This window comes from Bufo gargarizans, chromosome 1 (genome assembly GCF_014858855.1).
Source record: "Bufo gargarizans isolate SCDJY-AF-19 chromosome 1, ASM1485885v1, whole genome shotgun sequence".
Classification (NCBI taxonomy): domain Eukaryota; kingdom Metazoa; phylum Chordata; class Amphibia; order Anura; family Bufonidae; genus Bufo; species Bufo gargarizans.
In genome coordinates this window covers 433,454,709-433,476,176 of record NC_058080.1, presented here as the reverse complement: position 1 = coordinate 433,476,176, position 21,468 = coordinate 433,454,709, and the positions used below count along the sequence as shown (strand labels likewise).

Here is a 21,468-nt window from a genome sequence, read left to right as displayed (position 1 = left end):
TTAGCAATCCTTATTACAGGTCCATGTATATATTTTTTTTATTTTACTCACTTATATAGAGCCAACATATTTCACAGCATTTTACATTAATTTGTTACCCAGCTTTTCCGGGACCCTGAAAGGCAAATCTGTCTAGCTATTCCACAGAATGCAGGATCTGTGACTGGAATTCTTACTCAGCTTTTCCAGGCCCCTGGCTAGCAAATCCATCTACAAAACTGTGGATTCACCAATTCATAAATGCATATCTATCATAGGGTACCAGGGCAATATAATCTGTTGTCACCAATGCAGCTCTACAGTCTTCTCACCCAGCGTTTATATTCAGCAGTCTTAAAAAGCTCTGAGAGATGTAATGGCGGCCGCACTTACTATGACTGGTGCTATTGCCAAATCTATTTTGTACTATCAGTAACAAAGAGATTCCTTCCAACAAAATGACCATGCTCATTGTGTAGACAAAAATTATGCAACCTAAACACAGACCCCTTCTGCTATACTTCCTGGCTCATGTGCACTAGCATCAGAGGGGGAGAAGGTGGGGAGGGGGAAGACATGGTTGCAGCCTGAAAGAACAATGCACTGCTTTTCTATTGTACTTTTCATGGTCTGCAGTTGTGAAACAAGAACAAATAAGGAGATTATGTTAGCTTCTATCACAGATCCATACAACAAAAAGCCATAATATGGGCATGTGCATGAGGCTTAAGTGTGTATATTTTTGAAGTAACTGTGTACATTGTGAGCATACATGCATCTATACTCTAAAAAATTGCAATAAAATTTTGGAGCATATTGGACCCCATTTACTGAACATCTCAAGTTACGTGGTGGTACCCTTAGGCTAGTTTCAAACTGTTGGCAGGAGTTTAGGAAGGCTGTTCCTAGAGAGAACAGCCTGATGGGGCTCTCTGGATCTGACATTGCCACAACGCGCAACTCCTGTGCGAAAGAAGCCTTAAAGGGAACCTTTCATGAACTTTATTCTGACCTCACTTAGGGCATTATAAAATAGTGACAGAAATGCTGATTTCAGCGGTGTGTCACTTATGAGCTAAAAGTGAGTGGTTGCCGAGAACCAGCATCATAATCATTGCAGCCCAGGCCTTGAAAAGAGTCAAATCTACTTGAGACGAGTCACGGTTACTCATAATCTCCTGCTCTCTCACCCATCTGCTGATGATTGGCAGTTGCACTCACGTGAGAAAAATCGCGCATGTTTGGTACCCAAACCCGAACTTCTTCACAGAAGTTCGGGCTTGGGATTGATGTTCTGAAGATTGTATTATTTTCCCTTATAACATGGTTATAAGGGAAAATAATAGCATTCTGAATACAGAATGCATAGTATAATAGTGCTGGAGGGGTTAAAAAAATAATAAAAAAAAGTTAACTCACCTTCTCCTCTTGATCGCGTAGTTCCCGGTCTCTTTACTTATTAAATGATGAGCTGTGGGCTAAATGACCTTTGGTGACGTCAGATCACATGCTCCAATCACATGGTCCATCACCGTGGTGATGGAGCATGTGATCTGACGTCACCACAGGTCCTTTAGCCCACAGCTCATCATTCAAGAAGTAAAGAGACCGGGAACTACGCGATCAAGAGGAGAAGGTGAGTTAACTTTCTTTTATTTATTTTTAACCCCTCCAGCACTATTATACTATGCATTCTGTATTCAGAATGCTATTATTTTCCCTTTTTAACCATGTTATAAGGGAAAATAATACAGTGAATAGACTGTCACCTAGCAACCATGCGTGACCGCATCCGCACTTGCTTGCGGATGCTATGCGATTTTCACGCACCCCATTTACTTCTATGGGGCCTGCTTCGCGTGAAAATCGCAGAATATAGAGCATGCTGCGATTTCCACTCAACGCATAAGTGATGCGTGAAAATCAACGCTCATGTGCACAGCCCTATAGAAATGAATGGGTCAGGATTCAGTGCGGGTGCAATACGTTCACCGCACGCATCGCACCCGCACGGAAAACTCGCCCGTGTGAAAGGGGCCTTAGGGTACTGTCACACTAGCGTTTTTCTTTTCCGGCATAGAGTTCCGTCACAGGGGCTCTATACCGGAAAAGAACTGATAAGGCATATCCCCATGCATTCTGAATGGAGAGTAAACTGTTCAGGATGCATCAGGATGTCTTCAGTTCTGTCATTTTGATTGATCAGGCAAAACTGAAAACCAGTGTGAAAATAGCCTTAGTAACCTATACCTGGATATTCATCAGGTATAGCAACCAATCACAGCCCAGCTTCTATTTTGCTACAGGTCATTATTATGAGCTCTGATTGGTTGCTATAGACAGACAGTCTGTATAAGACTTACAAGTATTACAGCCAAACTCAGGCAGAAAGCACTATGAGGCAACACAAGATGAAAAAAAAGATTTAGATTCCTCAGTGGTTGATACCTTTTAATGGTTAACGAGGCTACTTGGGCCTCTTCGTCAGGCGTCTTAGTCTTGGCATTCAATTTGTACATAGAGAATTTCTTAAAGATGGAAAACTACATGTATTTGCTCACTAGTGCATGGAAAATTACAGCAATAAACAGATGCATGAAATAATATCCATTTCCTTTGCAAATGATCAGACCAAAGCTTCCCTAGAATGCGTCAGCCTAAAAAGACCACCTTTTAAGTGTGGAAGTCATAGGATTAGAGGGCAAAAAATAAATAAAAAATGCCCAAAGAACTGTATATGGCTATATCTTAAGGTGGCCATATACCTTAGGTAGAAATTGGTTGCTGGTTGAACAAATATGTATACACACTTCGGCCTCATGCACACAAACGTATTTTCGGTTTGCATTTTTTAGGGATCAAATGCGGAGTCGGACCCATTCGTTTCTATGAGGCCGCAAAAAAATTTAGACAGCACACGAATGTTATATGTGTGCTGTCCGTATCCATTTATGGTGTAGAGGAAGTTAATACAAGGCACTTACTAATGTATTGTGATTGTCCATATTGTCTCCTTTGCTGGCTGGATTCATTTTTCCATAACATTATACACTGCTCGTTTCCATGGTTACAACCACCCTGCAATCCATAAGTGGTTGTCATGCTTGCACACTATAAGAAAAAATGCAAGTGGTCATAACCATGGAAACTTTCTCTGCATTATAAATGCTATTTGCTGAAGTGGCAAAACCCCTTTAAGTCCATACTGGCCGTTACAGTTGTTCAAACTGGTTGTGTACCTGCCCGACATCATCTGTAATGAATTGTACTGACGATGCCATCAATATAAATAATTACAGCAAAGGTCGGGCAGGGACACACAGCATTATAAATCATTATAATGCAGGCAGGTCCCATTACAAGAGGAGAAACCAGGATGGGAAATCACACTCCCATGCGGAGCATGTTTCTGGCAGTTAACTCGCTTGAGTGAAACTGGCCAAAGTGGGATCACTTTAGAAAAAAGACGACTGAGGGGAGATCTAATTAATATGTATAAATATATCAGGGGTCAGTACAGAGATCTCTCCCATCAGCTATTTATCCCCAGGACTGTGACTGTGACGAGGGGACATCCTCTGCGTCTGGAGGAAAGAAGGTTTGTACACAAACATAGAAGAGGATTCTTTACGGTAAGAGCAGTGAGACTATGGAACTCTCTGCCTGAGGAGGTGGTGATGGTGAGTACAATAAAGGAATTCAAGAGGGGCCTGGATGTATTTCTGGAGTGTAATAATATTACAGGCTATAGCTACGAGAGAGGGATCGTTGATCCAGGGAGTTATTCTGATTGCCTGATTGGAGTCGGGAAGGAATTTTTTTTCCCCTAAAGTGGAGAAAATTGGCTTCTACCTCACAGGGTTTTTTGCCTTCCTCTGGATCAACTTGCAGGATGACAGACCGAACTGGATGGACAAATGTCTTTTTTCGGCCTTATGTACTATGTTACTATGATAGATTTTAACATGCCCAATCCTATTATTATTTTTTTTATCTTGGGAGAAAAGCTATTGTCACAGAGGTCTGAAAAAGGATAAGGCTAGGTTCAGCATAATAATGGTGCTGTTGAACCAACCTAAAATTCTGCCCTGAAACCTGCATGGGTTACATGTGGATTTTTTTTTCTAGATTTTGGCGTGGAGCTAGCCATGGAAACCATGAACACATAAAATCCATATAGGACAGATAGGACATGCTGCTGATCTAAAAAATGTACAGCATGCCTGCAAAGTGCTGCAGTTTATTAACGCTGTGAGTGAAGGAGGTTGCTTAAAAATCCCCTTCATGTACATTGTACTGTTATTGGTTGCAGAATCTGTGCGAAATTCTGCAACCAAAATTCTGCAAAAGAGAGATGTATGAATCCAGCCTTTTTCTCCCCTTCTCCCCACTGAAACAAACATGCACACTCAGCAATGTTGTGCCACTCACTATGCTCACTTTGTCAAGTGCAGACAATATATTTTAGATAGCAATAAATATGTACCTTTGTTGAGACGCTGTTGCCGGTCTCAGTCTTAGGGTCCATTCACACATCCGCAAAATGGATCCGGATCATTTTCAATGGGGCCAGAAAAGATGCGGACAGCACACAGTGTGTTGTCCGCATCCGCACTACCGTTCCGCAAAAAATAGAACATGTCCTATTCTTGTCCTCAGACACGGACAAGAAAAGGCATTTCTATTAAAGTGCCGGCCATGTGCTGTCCGCAAAATGCGGAACGCACATGGCCGGTTTCAGTGTTCTGCGGATCCGCATTTTGGAGACCGCAAAACACTTGCGGACGTGTGAATGGACCCTGAAGGTCCCTTTGCTTCTGGTAGTGGACAAAAAAGCAGGTCTCCTTATCAGTAGTTAAAGCTACTTTCACACTAGCGTTAATATTTTCCAGTATTGAGATCCGTCATAGGGTCTCAATACCGGGAAAAAAATGCTTCAGTTTTGTTGCCATTTATTGTCAATGGGGACAAAACGTAACTGAACAGAACAAAATGCTCCAAAATGCATTCCGTTGCTTTCTCATACCGGAAAGCAAACCGCAGCATCCTGCCTTTTTCTTGAACATTAATTTCAATGGGTCCACAAAAAATGCGGACAGCACACTGTGTGCTGTCCGCATCAGTTTGTCCATTCTGTAGCCCCGCCCAAAAAATAGAACATGTCCTATTCTTGTCCGTTTTAGGCATTGTTACAATGGATCCGCAAAAAAATATAACTAAAAAAAAACGGATGGCATACGCTTTTTTTTTTTTTTTTTGCGGCTCTGCAATTTGTGGACCGCAAAATACATACGGTCGTGTGCATGTAGCCTAATTTAGCTTTTCACTACAGTAATGTCTGTTATTTGTTAGCTGGAGAGCAGCCATATAATGATTCCAGGGTGATAAAGCAGAAAAACATTAACCTGCACAGACTTTTTTCACCAAGACCAATATTTGCATTCTCTCATTTTATTTCATGAGAACACAAAGTCTTAAAGGGGTATTCCTGTTATTTCAAGCTATCCCCTATCCACAGTATAGGGGATTACTATTATATGGGGGTGATCTGACCGCTGTGACGCTGAGAAATGAATGGAGTGTCAGGTCAAGCATGTGCACTATAGCACTATTCATCTCTATGGGACATGGAATAGGAAACTACAGCACATGGCCATTTCCAGCAATCCCACAGAGAGGACTGAATCAGCAGTGCACATTGTCCAACTTGCCACTCTGTTCATTTTGGGGCGGGCCAGCGGTAGGACCACGAAATAACCAGAATACTCTGAAACTCTTTCCTGACATCTGCTGTACATGAACAGTGGATGTCGGGTCTTTAAAGATGGTGCCTAGTCGGGAGCTGAGCAGCAGATTTACACAGCAGAGTTGTCTTTGATCATGAACTTTCAAGCCCACAAATGCTGTGGTCATTTAACGGGCGCACTCCTGGAGACGGAATGGCTCTCTGACGATGTCGTTTGGTTGGTATGGCAGCCTGGTCTTTCTAAATGCTCCGAGGTCTGCCATAGAAAAGTGCCCATCATTCCCTGCCTGTGACTAAAAATAATGCTAAAGAAAAAAAATTGCTGTGACAAGCCGGGCTGCGCGAACAAGTGGATGAGGAGAGTTAATATATTTTTTATTTTTATTTTTTTTTATTTTATTTTTTAACCCCTCCATCCCTCATTTACTTAGCATTCTGTATAACATGGTTATAAGGGAAAATAATAAAATCTACACAACACCGATCACAAACCCAAACCCGAACTTCTGTGAAGAAATCCGGGTTCGGGTCTGGATACCAAACATGCCGATTTTTCTCACGCGCGTGCAAAACGCATTAAAACGCTTTGCACTCGCGCGGAAAAATCGCGCATTTCCATCCTATCCGGCCCTCACATGCAAAGCCCGTGTGAAAGAGGCCTTAGACTGTTAAAAGAGTTGTCCGCTTATCCCATATTGATGACCTATTCTGAGTCCAACTGCCGGTACCCCTACCGATCAGCAGTATGAAGAGAAGGTGCAATTAGAGCTCCTTCATCCCATTCACTTCAATGGGACAGTTCCTTCCTGTTCAAGTGAATGCTGTCCTACTGAAGTTAATGGGATGGCCGAGCTGTAATTACACTGCTCGCCACTGCAACGTCAACAGCGATCAGGTAAACAAGAGAACACATCGCTTGTAAGACAGCTGCGTTGTCTTCATACAGCTGATTGGCGGCCTCTTCATTGCTTACACTGCTCAGTAGACGCAGCATACTATACATATAGTAGAGGCTGTGCTCAGCCTTGCAGCTTTGAACCATTCATGGGGTTGAGTTGCAATATACACAGCCTATGCACAAATGTACACTATTTGAATTTAATACAGGAGAGGGAGGGGGGCGCACTGGCCACCAATGAATTTAATACAGGGGAGGGGGGGGGCCGCACTGGCCACCAATGAATTTAAAACTGGGGAGGGAAGGGGGCCGCACTGGCCACCAATTAATTTAATACTGGGGAGGGAGGGGGGGTCTGGCCCCTGCTGCCTGGCAGCACCTGATCTCTTACAGGGGGCTATGATACGCACAATTAACCCCTCAGGTGCGGCACCTGAGGGGTTAATTGTGCTGATCACAGCCCCCTGTAAGAGATCGGGTGGTGCCAGGCAGCAGGGGGCAGTCATGTACACAGTTCTTAGTATATTCTAACTTGAAGCGTCTCCATCACCATGGGAACGCCTCTTTGTTAGAATATACTGTCGGATCAGTTTTCACGATCTAACTCAAATCTGATGGTATATTCTAACATAGAGGCGTTCCCATGGTGATGGGGACGCTTCAAGTTAAAATATACCATCGGATTGGAGAAAACTTCGATCCGATGGTATATTAATAGGGACTCCTGACTTTACATTGAAAGTCAATGGGGGACGGATCCGTTTGCAATTGCACCATTTTGTGTCAACGTCAAACGGATCCGTCCCCATTGACTTGCATTGTAAGTCAGGACGGATCCGTTTGGCTCCGCACGGCCAGGCGGACACCAAAACGCTGCAAGCTGCGTTCGGGTGTCCGTCTGCTGAGCGGAGACATACTGATGCATTCTGAGCGGATCCGCATCCACTCAGAATGCATTGGGGCTGTACTGATCAGTTCGGGGCCGCTTGTGAAAGCCTTCAAACGGAACTCACAAGCGGAACCCCGAACGCAAGTGTGAAAATAGCCTTATCCGGTAGAAGTAAGGTCAAGATAGGATGTTGTAAGGTCACTATCTCTGTCTCTTGTATCACCATGGCGTGTCAAGAGACATGGCAACAAGAGTCCCCCCCCCCCCCCCACCCCATATTGTATTCACATTAAAACACCTTATTACTGAACTTACATTAGTTGTCGATTTTTTTAATTATTATTTAAATATATTATATTTAAAGTATTCCACATCTCTGAAAAAAACTACTTTTCAATTTAATTTGGCAAGATAGAGCTATTTCTTCTCCCCAAAGCAAGTCACGTGGTGTCATGTTAAACACAGTATCAGTGATGCTTGCTATCTGTGCAGATTTTCTCCGTTTGTGATCTCATGCTCAATTCAATGGTCCACACATATCTGTGCAGTGTCCATGCTCTGATGTCCAATAGAGCACCAGTACATAGGGAGAGAGGTGGCAGGAGGGCACAGGTGGGCAGAACTATTTCAACAGGGCATAAGTTTGACAATTCTTTAGTGGAATTCCAAACCTGCAGTTTCTTAAAAATGACTATGTACGCTAAGATAAAATTTAAAGTGGTTTACCAATTTGCATCAACATCATGTAAAATAATTATTTATGATTGTAGCTGTAATTTCGAAATGTATTTCTTCTTTTATTGCTCCTATCTTCTATTCTGGAGTGCAGTCACATGACCATATAGCTCGGGCATAGGCGTGTTAAAGCCAAAACAGGAGCTATACACTAACTGGGTGGTGTTAGGGGAGTGTCTATTATGTAACTAGCTGGTGGGGGGAACTAAACGCTAACTGGGTTGTGTCAGGGGCAGCGATAGGGGAGTGTCTATATAACTAGCTGGGTGGGAGGAGCTATACACTAACTGGCTGGTGTCAGGGCAGTGACAAGGGAGTGTCTATGTAACTAGCTGGGTGGGAGGGACTATACACTAACTGGGTGGTGTCAGGGGCAGTGATAGGGGAGTGTCTAACTAGCGGGGTGGGAGGAGATATACACTAACCGGGGGTTGTTAGGTACAATGCTGGAGCTGTGGCAGAGAAAGGAGAAATGCATTATGGGTTTGTTGTATACAACAGGAAGTGCTACCTACAGGATGTAAATAACCCAGATTAATTAATTTACATGGTGAAAACGGGTCAGGAGAGTCCAAATGGGAGACGCATGGGGAAGATGTAGATGAGGGAAGCAACTACATGATCATAACCATTAAAAACCATAGTAATCCCATAAAACACCCTTATAGGTGGCGACAGATTCCCTCTAAACAGCTTTTTTCCAATATCCATATAATGAGGCCCTCAACTGAGTAAAGACAAAGGGCCAGATTTATCATTCGCTCAAGTGAAAATAATGGAATGAAAAAAAATAAAAAAATTTGCGCAATCGCTAAAAATTTGCGACTTTTATTGGTTCTGCGCTATGCGCGCCAGTTTTTAAAAAGTTGCAAAAAAACTGCGCAAAAAATTTAGCAATTTCACTCCAGTGAGGACCATGCTCATCTTCTACAACTTTTTAATAGAACATGCGACTTTTTCGTAAAGACGTGCGACTTTTGTAAAGCCGCTTACTGAAGGATAAACTGCTACCGTCAAACCACATTTATCACAGTATTAAAAGGACCATTAATAAATCTGACTTAGCCAAAAGTGACTTTGGACATATGTAAAAGTGGAATAAGAAGTAAGTGTAATTATAAATCTGGCCCAAAGTGTGCAACTGCACCAAATCCTTTACAAAAAAAACACTAAATAAAATATATCCTATTAGGTCAGTTTATCTTATTTGTAATGGTGCCTCTATAAACATCACCTGCCAACTTTAACTCAACCTTGGGCACACTTGGACAGCAACCCAGACAAAGACAAACAAAGAAGCAATTACACCAATGAACTTGTTAAGAGTGGGTTCAGTAAACAAAGGTTTTTCCATAAACATAAAAAAAGCAGCAACATAAATAACACATGCCATATCTTTATTCCAAATGTAGATCAAAGTCTGAAATTTTAAAAAGCAATTTGCAACGTCACAATTTAAAACTTTTGCTAAAAACCTGGGAAAAAAAACATTAATGGGGTTGCCCCTCTACAAACCCTTATCCCAGATCCACATGATAGGGAATAAGAGGAGGGAAGTCCCTTCAGTCTGACACTATCCAATGAGGGCTACCAATGGCAAACTATGTGGGGACAACCTCCATCCTGGCAAAACCCAATTGGCAATTCATTCATAAATCTAAAGAAGGAATAATAATAATATTGCACAACACAATGTTTTAATAACAGATGTTCCAGAATTGTCTTTTTATGTGGAATATTTTATTTTTTTAGTAAAACAGACAAGTCAGGAGAGGCGACAGATCCTCGTTAATCCCTTTAGAACCCAACAATTTTCCAATTTGTTTTTTACTCCCGGCCTTCCCACCGCCATAACTTTATTATTTTTCTATTCACATAATTGTATGAGAGCTTATTATTTGCAGGACAAGTTGTACTTTCTAATGGCTCAATTTAATATTGCATAAGATGCAGTGGGACGCTAGAATAAAAATTCCAAATGGGATGGAAAAAAAAACAAAAAACAATTCCATCGTAATTTTATTTGTTCCCTATGCTGTAGAACTGATCTGTTAACTTCAATCTGCAGGTCAGTACAATTATAGAAATACCAAGTACACCACTGGTCTCAAGACCAAAAGAAATCCCTGTAGGGGTCTACTAATTTGAAAATTAAAACATAAACTTTATTAGATCTTTTAAAAATGAGGGGGGTTATAGATGCCCCAATATCCACACACTTAAAACTCTCAGACGATAGTACTGGCTTATATAGAGATTGATCCTATTTCTCTCAGTTTGGAGAGAAGAAATTGAATGTGCAAGTTGGTAGTGTCCAGTTTAACACACAATGAGGATATAACCCTAATTGGGGAGCCCCAGGACCTGGGCCCAGGTCCTAGCTAGTAATCCCCGCTCAGACAAGCTGTGTGTTACTCGTCACTGTCACACACGATACACACATACACTCAGAATATCATGTTTTTGCAAACTAAAGCTCTCACAGTACTAGCGTCTGTCTAAAACAACTGCGCCTAACACTAGTCCCCGCCCAACATGTTTTGCCGCGATGCGGATTCGTCAGGGGTTTGGGGTATTTGGCTAATACCCCAAACCCCTGACGAAGCCGCATCGCGGCGAAACATGTCTGGCGGGGACTAGTGTTAGGCGCAGTTGTTTTAGACAGACGCTAGTACTGTGAGAGCTTTAGTTTGCAAAAACATGATATTCTGAGTGTATCGTGTGTGACAGTGACGGGTAACACACAGCTTGTCTGAGCGGGGATTACTAGCTAGGACCTGGGCCCAGGTCCTGGGGCTCCCCAATTAGGGTTATATCCTCATTGTGTGTTAAACTGGACACTACCAACTTGCACATTCAATTTCTTCTCTCCAAACTGAGAGAAATAGGATCAATCTCTATATAAGCCAGTACTATCGTCTGAGAGTTTTAAGTGTGTGGATATTGGGGCATCTATAACCCCCTCTTTTTAAAAGATCTAATAAAGTTTATGTTTTAATTTTCTAATTAGTAGACCCCTACAGGGATTTCTTTTGGTCTTGAGACCAGTGGTGTATTTTAGATTTACCTCCCGAGGCTCTTTACTTGGGCCCATTTTTTGGTAATTATAGAAATACTATACAATTATAGTAAACAAAACAAAAAATTTTGAAAAAAAAATAATAATGGGGGGGAACTGGTGTAAAGTAGAACTGGTTTAGTTGCCCCTAGCAACCAGATTCTACCTTTCAAAAGAACTTTCAGAAATGAAAGGTGGAATCTTATTGGTTGCTAGGGGCAACTAAACCAGTTCTACTTTATACCAGCTTGATAAATGACCCCACCATCCTATTCTGACCATCATAACTTTTTTTATATTTAAGTCTACGGAGCTAGGTGAAGGCTAATTTTCTGTGGGGTGATCTGTAGTTTTTATTGATACCATTTTGGAGTGTGTATGACCACTTTTTATGGGGAGGTGAAGGAACAAAAACACTAAACGGTGGAATGGCCATAGGAACTTTGCTATGGCAGGCCTCATACTCTTCAGAAGGGCCAAAGCTGCCATAGCAACCAAATGGCCCCCTTGATCTCAGTGTGGGGAAGCCGTTCAGTCCCAAAAGCACTGCACTTCTGGAGAAAGACCGCTCAGACACTGTGGTCTAAATTGACCACTGCATCTGAGGGGTTAAATGTCAATGAGCGGCGTTTATCACCGATCACTGATGCTGCTTCCAGGTGTCTGCTGTGTAAAACAGCAGGCAGCTGCCAGCTATGGTGCCCGTTCTGGTCCTAAGCAGGCACCATCTTTAAAACCCAGACCTGCACCATAGATGTGCGGCGCAAGTCCTGAGGGAGGTAAAGGGAACCTGGCACTACCTTTTCAGTCCCTAAATAAACACCACTGTCTTATACGGTCATTTCTGAAACATGTAAACACGTCCTCATCTGTATTATCAGTAACTACATTACGTAAAATAAGTTTTATATCTGTACACATTGCATGCAAATTACCATATTGTAGTAACTGATGTCAAGCCACTCAGATGAATGGTCACATAGTTAATACGGTAGAAAAAATACATAAGTTTATAGGTGGGGACGTGAATCAAAAAAGGAAGTGAGACTCAGATTTCTACAGATTTTCATAAGCATTCATGTAATTTACTTTTAAGAATTCCTCTAAACCCCTTGTAAAACTGTCCACTGTTCCTGCTGTGACCACGTCCTGAGGAAGTCAATTCCACAGATTCACAGTTCTTACAGTAAAGAAGCTTTGACGCTTCTGGAGACTGAACTTTTTCTTCTCCAGTCGGAGGCAGTGCCCCCTTGTCTTTTGAGGGCATCTAACATGGAACAGTTTTTCACCGTATTTTTTGTATGGCCCATATATATATTTGTATAGGTTAATCACGTCCCCTTCTCAATAAATGTAATTCTTTTAATCTTTCTTCATAAGGGATACATCATCTCAGTGGGAGAGACTTAACAGACTGGTCAGCAGAGGCGGCAGCTCCTCTTACGTAACAATATATGCAAATATTTTTGGAGACCTCTGATTCAACTGCAGTTAAATTAATCTAAGTTATACGCTTTTTACTCTTTTCTTAGGTGATGTAAAAATTTAAAGTATAATGTTAAATGCGTCAACGTATTCCATAAACATCTAATCCAAGATTAAATAGAAGCTATAAGGAAACATGGCAATGTGACCTAGGAAGAGTAATGAAGCAGTATCTGACCATTTCAAAGGTCAGTTCCATGTCCATCTTACAAAATCAGTTACATTCTTTTTGTGGGTCAAAGTCTTGGGACACAATGAAGCAATACATGATATGTTGCATATAACAGTGACGTGATGTATCTGGCTTACTAAATAGACTAATATTATATTCTGTCAGAAGCAGACAGCCATCTTGTATCATAGATAATCTGCTACGTGATTTTATGAGTGGTATGATCCACTGGATGTCTAATGGTAATATTGTGTCTTGCTAGGGAGGGATCCCCTATTAAGCTGGTCTTATGCATATGGTAACGGAGCTCCACGAGGTCTGTGTTAGGGTAACCTTCACATCTGCGTTTTTTACCTGATCCAGCAGTGATCAGCACTTCAATTACGATAATACAACCGGCTGCATCCGTTATGAACGGATCCAGTTGTATTAGTTCTAAAACGGCCATGACGTTTTCTTTTGTGTCCGAGAAAACTGATCTGTCTTGCTCCGCATCCCATGCCGGACAGAAAAACGCTGCTTGCATCCTGGTGCACTCCGTTCCATTCAGTTCAGTTCTGTCCCTATTGACAATGAATAGGTACAAAACCGAATTGTTTCCTCCAGTATTGAGATCCTATGACGGATCTTAATATCGGAAAGGAAAAACGCAGATGTGAAAGTAGCCTTAATTTGTGGTTTGATAAACATTCTCCTTCGTGATCCAATTAGTATCTGCCTATTAGATGCCAACGCAGTTTGAACTGTCAATTAGGTATGCAGTGCCTCACGCTCAGACATTGAGGCTCCACTCATAGCAGGAGGCCTACAGACAGGCATGGCGTAGAAGTATGCCTGTGCCAGTAACTCTTTCGGTAAATGCTTGAAGCCAGTTGGATGGGGAGGTCTGAACCAGGTTTTATGTTCACGTAATGGCTTATCTCCTGTGGGAATAAAGAATCAGCCAAAACAGGTCAATTTCCACATGGAAAAATAGAAGCAAAATGTTCATGAAATTTGGCAAATGACATTCACTTTGCTGGTATTGTATTGCGTTGTGTTTTTTCTGCATGTAATCCGCAAAAAGTGCAGGTAGCCGAATGTTGGAGTGAAGAGACGATAGGCACACGCCCATACAAAACACTGTCTTGTCGTGAACCCCAACGATGATGAATATGCATTGCTTTTTCACACAGTTGCCCCAAAAGTTTTTTAAAAGTTATATTATACATTAGAGGTCAGCCAAAATGGTGCTATTAAAAATACATCTCATTCCACATGAAAAAAAGCCCTCTCAAGTTTTATGTTATTTTTAATTTTCCATGTTTATACAAAATTTGTTTTTAATATAATCTCCAGTTTTTGCACTGACCATTTAGCCTAATAATAGGCGCCACTTCTTAGTCTGTACAGATCACTTTACTGTAGTTATCTGCTTACTTGTCATTCTAATTCTGCCTATAATGGTATCACCTTCATGTATATATATCACAGTTATCTATTCTTTCCTTGTACAATGACCTCTGCACAGGTCACAGAGCATGTCTAGAAGACTCTCCCATAGAAGTCAGTGAGGTCCCCTCCTGACCATTGTGTCTATGGACCATGGGACTGCCGTAAAGCAATTTTCTTTTAATGCTTTGCAAATGCTGTTAAGAACAGCTCAGGTAAGATGGCCGACCCCATAATCATGTTCCGAAAATTGAATAAAAAAAAAAAAAGAAAATCAGAAAATAAAAACAGATTACAAAAAATATATTTGTTGCTATCTGGTTTTAACTGACAGTTAACACATTTACTTTAAGTACATCACACAACACATACTCATAGTCTTGTCCATGGGCAACAACTGATAGAACAGAGACAAAATTTCTGTCCCCTAAGGCTCCATTCACATGTTCGCAGTGTTTTGCGGATCCGCAAAACATCGAGCCGGCACCCCAATAGAAATGCCTATTCTTGTCCACAGCTGCGGAAGTTCGGGGCTGCGGACCAGAAATGCGGATAGCACACTGTGTGCTGTCTGCATCTTTTTCGTCCCCATTGAAAATTAATGGGTGCGGAACTGATCCGGACCCAAAGTGCGGATGTGTGAATGGACCCTAACTTGCACTGCAGAGTCTCAGTGTACCCTATGGTATGACGCTTTACCATGACTCAGACAAATACACTGGAGACTCTGCACATGGCCTATACAGATACTAGTTCTCATTCAGACAAATGTTTTTCCCAACAGTCTGTCAGTCTGAGTATAGTCAATGGGCCAAATCACATGTCAGTTTTTTCATTGAACACCTGCCCGTTGTAAAGAGACACTGGGATTCATTCTTCAGTCAGTTTGTTTTTTCCAAGAAGGTGAAAAACGAATGACAAAATGATGCTGCATCGACGGTGTGATAAGGTGGACAGTGCGGGAAGGTGTGCATATCCCACTCAGATATCTCAGCTAGGTGGGATAGCTAAAATCCGGGATGCAATAGTCTCAGCAGCATGTAGGTTGCTCAGACAAGGTTGTTTTTGGTATATTCTGGGCTGGATTTTAGTTGGATTGGCAGATAGGACTGGAAGTGGGATCTGATAATCCGCACCCTTCCAGGAAGGGTGTTTCCTTGGTCCAGAGAGGATCGCAGGTGAGGTCTGTGATAATCAGACTGGGATAAAGCACCTCCCAGGGTGTCTGTGACTGAGGGGCCACAAGGCTATGCGATGCCTGATCACTTCCCTGGTGGACTATTTGGCTTAGTTAAGCCAGACCGACTTGCACGTGTAAACGGTGCTCTACAAACGAGGTAGGGGCGTATTTTGTATAGGTAGTGCCCAGATGGGCAGGCGTTTCTTTTGTTTTGTTGATGCTGAAGTGCCATAATAAATCACAAGTTTGGACCTTAAACTTGGTGTCTGGCGAAGAAGTATGTGAGCGCGACCCGCTGAAGTAAAGCGATCCCTCACAACGAAGAAAAAAAAAAGGAAGACTGAACACAGTCTGAGACAATCCTGATTCAACACACAAGGAAACTCAACAGTTTTTCATGAACAGAACTTGAGTCATGAGTTTAACATCATTTGTCTCAATAGTCCTTAAGCCTCATTCACACGTCAGTGTTGTGTTCGGTCAGTGATTTCTATCAGTGATTTTGAGCACAAACCAGGTGAGGCTCTAAACACAGAAAAGGAGCAGATCTTTCCCTTATACCTTATGTCTGTGGAGGCTTCAATCCTGGTTTTGGCTCACAATCACTGATGGAAATCACTGACGTGTGAATGACGTTTTATAACTGTGCAGCTAATCATTGAATGGACCTATTGCAACACTGCTCCCCTAATCACTTATATACGACAGAAATGATATCCTTCAGCAGCACGCTATACATGGACGGAAATACAGAGGTACAAGAACTGTGAAGCTTGGGGGGGAGGGGGGTTGAAAGCTGCAATGCTGTAACTCACAGAAGGTCCTACACTCAGGGGAGACTGACATCCTACACATGAAAGCAAGCTCTGGATTGGTAGACCCAGTATCCCATAACACAGCTGCCCGTAATAAAAGGGCTTCAAATGTATAGAAGTAACTAAGCTAGGATGAAACACATTACACTACAATAATAGGGAGGCAGCGTTTGGCTGCTTAGAGTGTTGACCGCTTCTTGCTAAGGAGGACTGTGAGTTAGCTAATGCTCCCTCCTCTGATAACCACACCACAGAGAACTCTATATAACAGATTCTTCTCTCCCATAACAGATCCTTTAATGCAGAAGTCTGCAAAACCATATTGACGAATTGGGTTGCAGAAACGCACATACTGAATCTAAGATCACAGAATACGCTCTGGAGGTGGAGGTAAAATTGCTTTGGGAGAAGGTCACTGACATAAAGGCCCTGCAGTAATAATATCAAGTTCAGAAGTGTTCCTGAAAGCATCTTTCCTGAAGACCTTCCCTGCTACTTTAACTATGCAAACGCTTAGCCCGGGCATGTCCAAACTGCGGCCCTCCAGCTGTTCCAAAACTACAATTCCCAGCATGCCTGGATAGCTTACAGCTAATAGAGCATGCTGGGAGTTGTAGTTTTGCAACAGCTGGAGGGCCGCAGTTTGGACATGCCTGGCGCCTTAGCCCCTCTCTTCCGCCTAGAGAACTTTAATCCAACAGGACCTACAGGATCCCAAAGCTATCTTCTCTACCAGACTAGGTCCCAAGAGATTTGCTTGGCTGCATACATTATTTTCATGGTAAAGAGCAACTCATATAGGCAGCCCTACTTGCAAAAACCATACTCGCATGTTTCTCAGTACATCAATTCATCGGTTGCTTTAATCCAGCAAAGCCGAAGGTTTGTAGAACTGACTAGGCACTTGAGAAAAAAAGAAATGTGGGTTTCCCTACCCAACAGATAATCTACAGTATTAGGCCTCATGCACACGACAGTTGTTTTTTGCGTCCTCAAATTGTGCATCCGCCCAAAAAAAAAAAAAAAAACGGATGCGGCATCCGTTTTTTTTTTTTTTTTGGGAGGATCCATTTTTTTCCACAGATCCCTTGTAATAAATGCCTCTCCTTGTCCGCAAATGTGAAAAAAGCAGGACATGCACAATTTTTTTTTGCTGAAGGGAAACACTGACAACGGACGCGGAACGCAAACGGATGAAATATCAGCATTTTTTTGCTGACCCATTGAAATGAATGGGTCTCCATCCTATCCGCAAAAAAAAAATAAAAAATGGTGTGCATGAGGCCTTATGAAAATTCTACTGAAGTCTTCTCTATATGACGGGCTGAAACATCATGGCCCCTCTTCACCTTCAGGCCCTCCAGAAAAGGCTCTCCATCTGGGAGGAATAAGCACTGACTTTGAGTTGGTCTTCTGCTGGCTTGTGAATAATCAGAACATTCCTCTCCTTTTGAGTGGACTATGTTTCACTTGGCATATTTTAGTCTGTTTCTCTTCACACGTCCAGGAGTTACTCCCCCACCCCACCTGGCAGTCACAATGCAGTTGTACTGCTTTCTACTGTGCCCCATTGCTTGGTTTTTTTCCCCACACTTGTTTTATTTTTATTTCTTCACCCCATGTGCACAGTATATAATGGGTCCTATTCAATTTATGCCTTCCTACGGTCAGGATAGTGTAGTAATCCGTGACCCTTTTTTCCTGTTTTTTCAATTAAGCTTTTATTCGGTAAAAGAGGTCCCCCAGAATTTACATATTGATGACCTATACTCGGGATAGGTTATCAATATGAGATCGGTGGGGTTTGGACCTCCCTCCCTGATTAGCTGTATAAAGAGGCAGCGCTATATCACAATCTGCTCAGCTCCTCCTGCTCTATAACCTGCTGCTTTCAACGTGACAGTTTCCATTTAACAGTGACTCTTCTTCCCCTCACTTTGCAACAGATTGTGCTTAGTTTTTTACCTCCTGGACATCTTATTGTTCTACAATTCTGCTTCATCTCTTTTACTATTCCAGAAGTTAACCCATATATAAAAATAAGAAGGGCACTGGTCTCAAACATTTCCTGCCTCTAAGTGGCAAGAAGCTATCATCTGACTAAAATGCCATTGTACATCCATAAGATTCCACCTATCCAAATAAAAGTGTTGGAATTGCAGAGGGGAAGGATGTATTTTTCATATGTGGTAGTTATCGCTAGGCACTGGAGGTCTGCACAGGTTCTTACTTTGGGGGAATTTCTTAAAGGGGTTGTCCCACAAAAAATATTCTACAGTTTTCAAACCAGCACCTGGATCTGAATACTTTTATAATTGCAACTAATTAAAAATTTAGCATAGCCACTGAGTTATTCAATAAAATGTATCTGTGGTGAGATCTCCGGATCCATGTGAGGTACAGGGCTGGTTCTAGCTTTGTTAGAAAGAGATTGTATATTACATGACAATGTCTGATTTTCATTTTTTACATTAATCATGGGATAACCCCTTTAAAGAGAGTCTTTCACCTAAAATCACCATTATAGAACACTAACATCAGGATCTCCATTACATTCCCCATATTAGAATGCTATCTTCCATATTGGTGTCAATCACCGGATTTCTCAGAAAAACACTTTTATTCAATATCTTAATTAGCTTCTGAAGGTGCCCAGGGGTGGCGTTCATGTGTCCGGTGCCCAGGCCCCTCAGCTCTTTTCATACCAACCCCCTCCCCTTTCACCCCTCTGGCCCGCCCTAGGTTCTTCTGATTACCTCCTCCCTTCAGTGACAAATCCCACGCCTGCGGACAAAAAAAGTACAGCCCTCTGATGCGGCTGTTTACTTCCGCCGGCCCGTACATCCCTATCAAGCATGCGCATTACACGCTCTGGTGCCTCTGCCCATAATGGGTAATGCTGTGCGCAGGTGCAGAGATTCTTTTGAACGGCGCAGGTGTGGGATTTCTCACTGAAGGGAGGAAAGAACCTAGGGCAGGCCAGAGGAGTGAAAGAGGAGGGGTTTGGTATGAAAAGCGCCAATGGGTATGGCCACCGGCCGCATGAACGTCACCCCTGGGCACCTATAGAAGCTAATTAATTTTCTGAAAAAAATCTGCAATGGACACCAACATGGAAGGTAGCATTCTTATATGGGTAATGTAATGGAGATCCTGATGTTAGTGTTCTACAATGGTGATTTTAGGTGAAAGACTCCCTTTAAGGCATTACAAGTTTTGTAAGGAACATCTATTTGCTCTGTGCTCCTCTAAAAGTAGGAAATTCACTGTATATAATATTCTAACCCAATAAAAACTAATTTAATATACAATAATATTACTGATGAGTTTAGGGATGCAGGGTGGGTGGCACTGTTATGGAGAAGGGGATATGTGCACTGTTATGGGCATAACAGTGCACAGATCCCTTTTCCCCATAACGGTGCACAGATCCCTTTCCCCATAACGGTGCACAGATCCCTTTCCCCATAACGGTGCACAGATCCCTTTCCCCATAACGGTGCACAGATCCCTTTCCCCATAACTGTGCACAGATCCCTTTCCCCATAACTGTGCACAGATCCCTTTCCCCATAACTGTGCACAGATCCCTTTCCCCATAACTGTGCACAGATCCCTTTCCCCATAACTGTGCACAGATCCCTTTCCCCATAACTGTGCACAGATCCCTTTCCCCATAACTGTGCACAGATCCCTTTCCCCATAACTGTGCACAGATCCCTTTCCCCATAACTGTGCACAGATCCCTTTCCCCATAACTGTGCACAGATCCCTTTCCCCATAACTGTGCACAGATCCCTTTCCCCATAACTGTGCACAGATCCCTTTCCCCATAACTGTGCACAGATCCCTTTCCCCATAACTGTGCACAGATCCCTTTCCCCATAACTGTGCACAGATCCCTTTCCCCATAACTGTGCACAGATCCCTTTCCCCATAACTGTGCACAGATCCCTTTCCCCATAACTGTGCACAGATCCCTTTCCCCATAACTGTGCACAGATCCCTTTCCCCATAACTGTGCACAGATCCCTTTCCCCATAACTGTGCACAGATCCCTTTCCCCATAACTGTGCACAGATCCCTTTCCCCATAACTGTGCACAGATCCCTTTCCCCATAACTGTGCACAGATCCCTTTCCCCATAACTGTGCACAGATCCCTTTCCCCATAACTGTGCACAGATCCCTTTCCCCATAACTGTGCACAGATCCCTTTCCCCATAACTGTGCACAGATCCCTTTCCCCATAACTGTGCACAGATCCCTTTCCCCATAACTGTGCACAGATCCCTTTCCCCATAACTGTGCACAGATCCCCCCCCTCCCCATAGCAGTGCCATAAACAGACCCCCCCCCTCCCCATAGCAGTGCCATAGACCGATCCCCCTCCCCATAACAGCCCCGGTCCCCGCTGCTCACAGCAGACTAATCACTCACTGCATCTTTATTTTACCTTACAATGACGCTCCAGTAACAGGCAGAGTGGACGGCGGCGTAACGTCACTTACTCACGTGACGCACCTGCTCCGCCCACTTTATGAATGAAGGAGGCGGAGCAGGCGTGTCACATGAGTAAGTGACGTTACGCCGCCGTCCGCTCTGCCTGTTACTGGAGCGTCATTGTAAGGTAAAATAAAGATGCAGTGACTTAAAGTAAACCGCCCGGCGCCCGCCCGCATAGCAACGAATCGGCGATTATTCGATAACTGGATTTGTCAGCAACGAATCCAGTTATCGATTACATCGATTAATCATTGTAGCCCTAAATGAGTTACTATTATATGTTACTATCAAAACATTTCCAGGATGCTCCTTTACCATCAATACATAAGTTATCTTTTACTGAAAGGATAATTGTCTACATTATATAATTGTGAAATATAGTCTAAGTGTTTGGCCCACAAACCTTATCACCTATCCAAAGTACAGCTGATAAATGTATGGTCACTGGAGATTTGACCACCGAGTTCCCAAGTCTCCTGTGCAAATGTGCCTCAGGCATGGCCACTACTCCATTCACCTCTATGGGATTGCTGGGCGCTGTAACAGAAATGTATTTTATGTTGGATGCAGGAAAAC

The 21,468-nt window shown here is 42.7% G+C and overlaps 1 protein-coding gene across 5 annotated transcripts in view; it reads right to left on the bottom strand.

Annotated features, from left to right (window-relative positions):
- Positions 1–21,468, bottom strand: part of JAK2 (Janus kinase 2) — a 327,031-nt gene that overhangs the window by 205,639 nt on the left and 99,924 nt on the right. Inside the window, exon 1 of one of the 5 annotated variants that reach the window (XM_044272125.1) lies at positions 21,296–21,400. The exons of 3 other annotated variants lie outside the window; for them this stretch is intronic. The gene's annotated coding sequence lies outside the window, so the exon portion shown is untranslated. Of the gene's footprint in view, positions 1–2,963; positions 2,989–21,295; positions 21,401–21,468 lie in introns of those variants that run through there. One more of the 5 variants, XM_044272117.1, reaches the window with a different exon arrangement.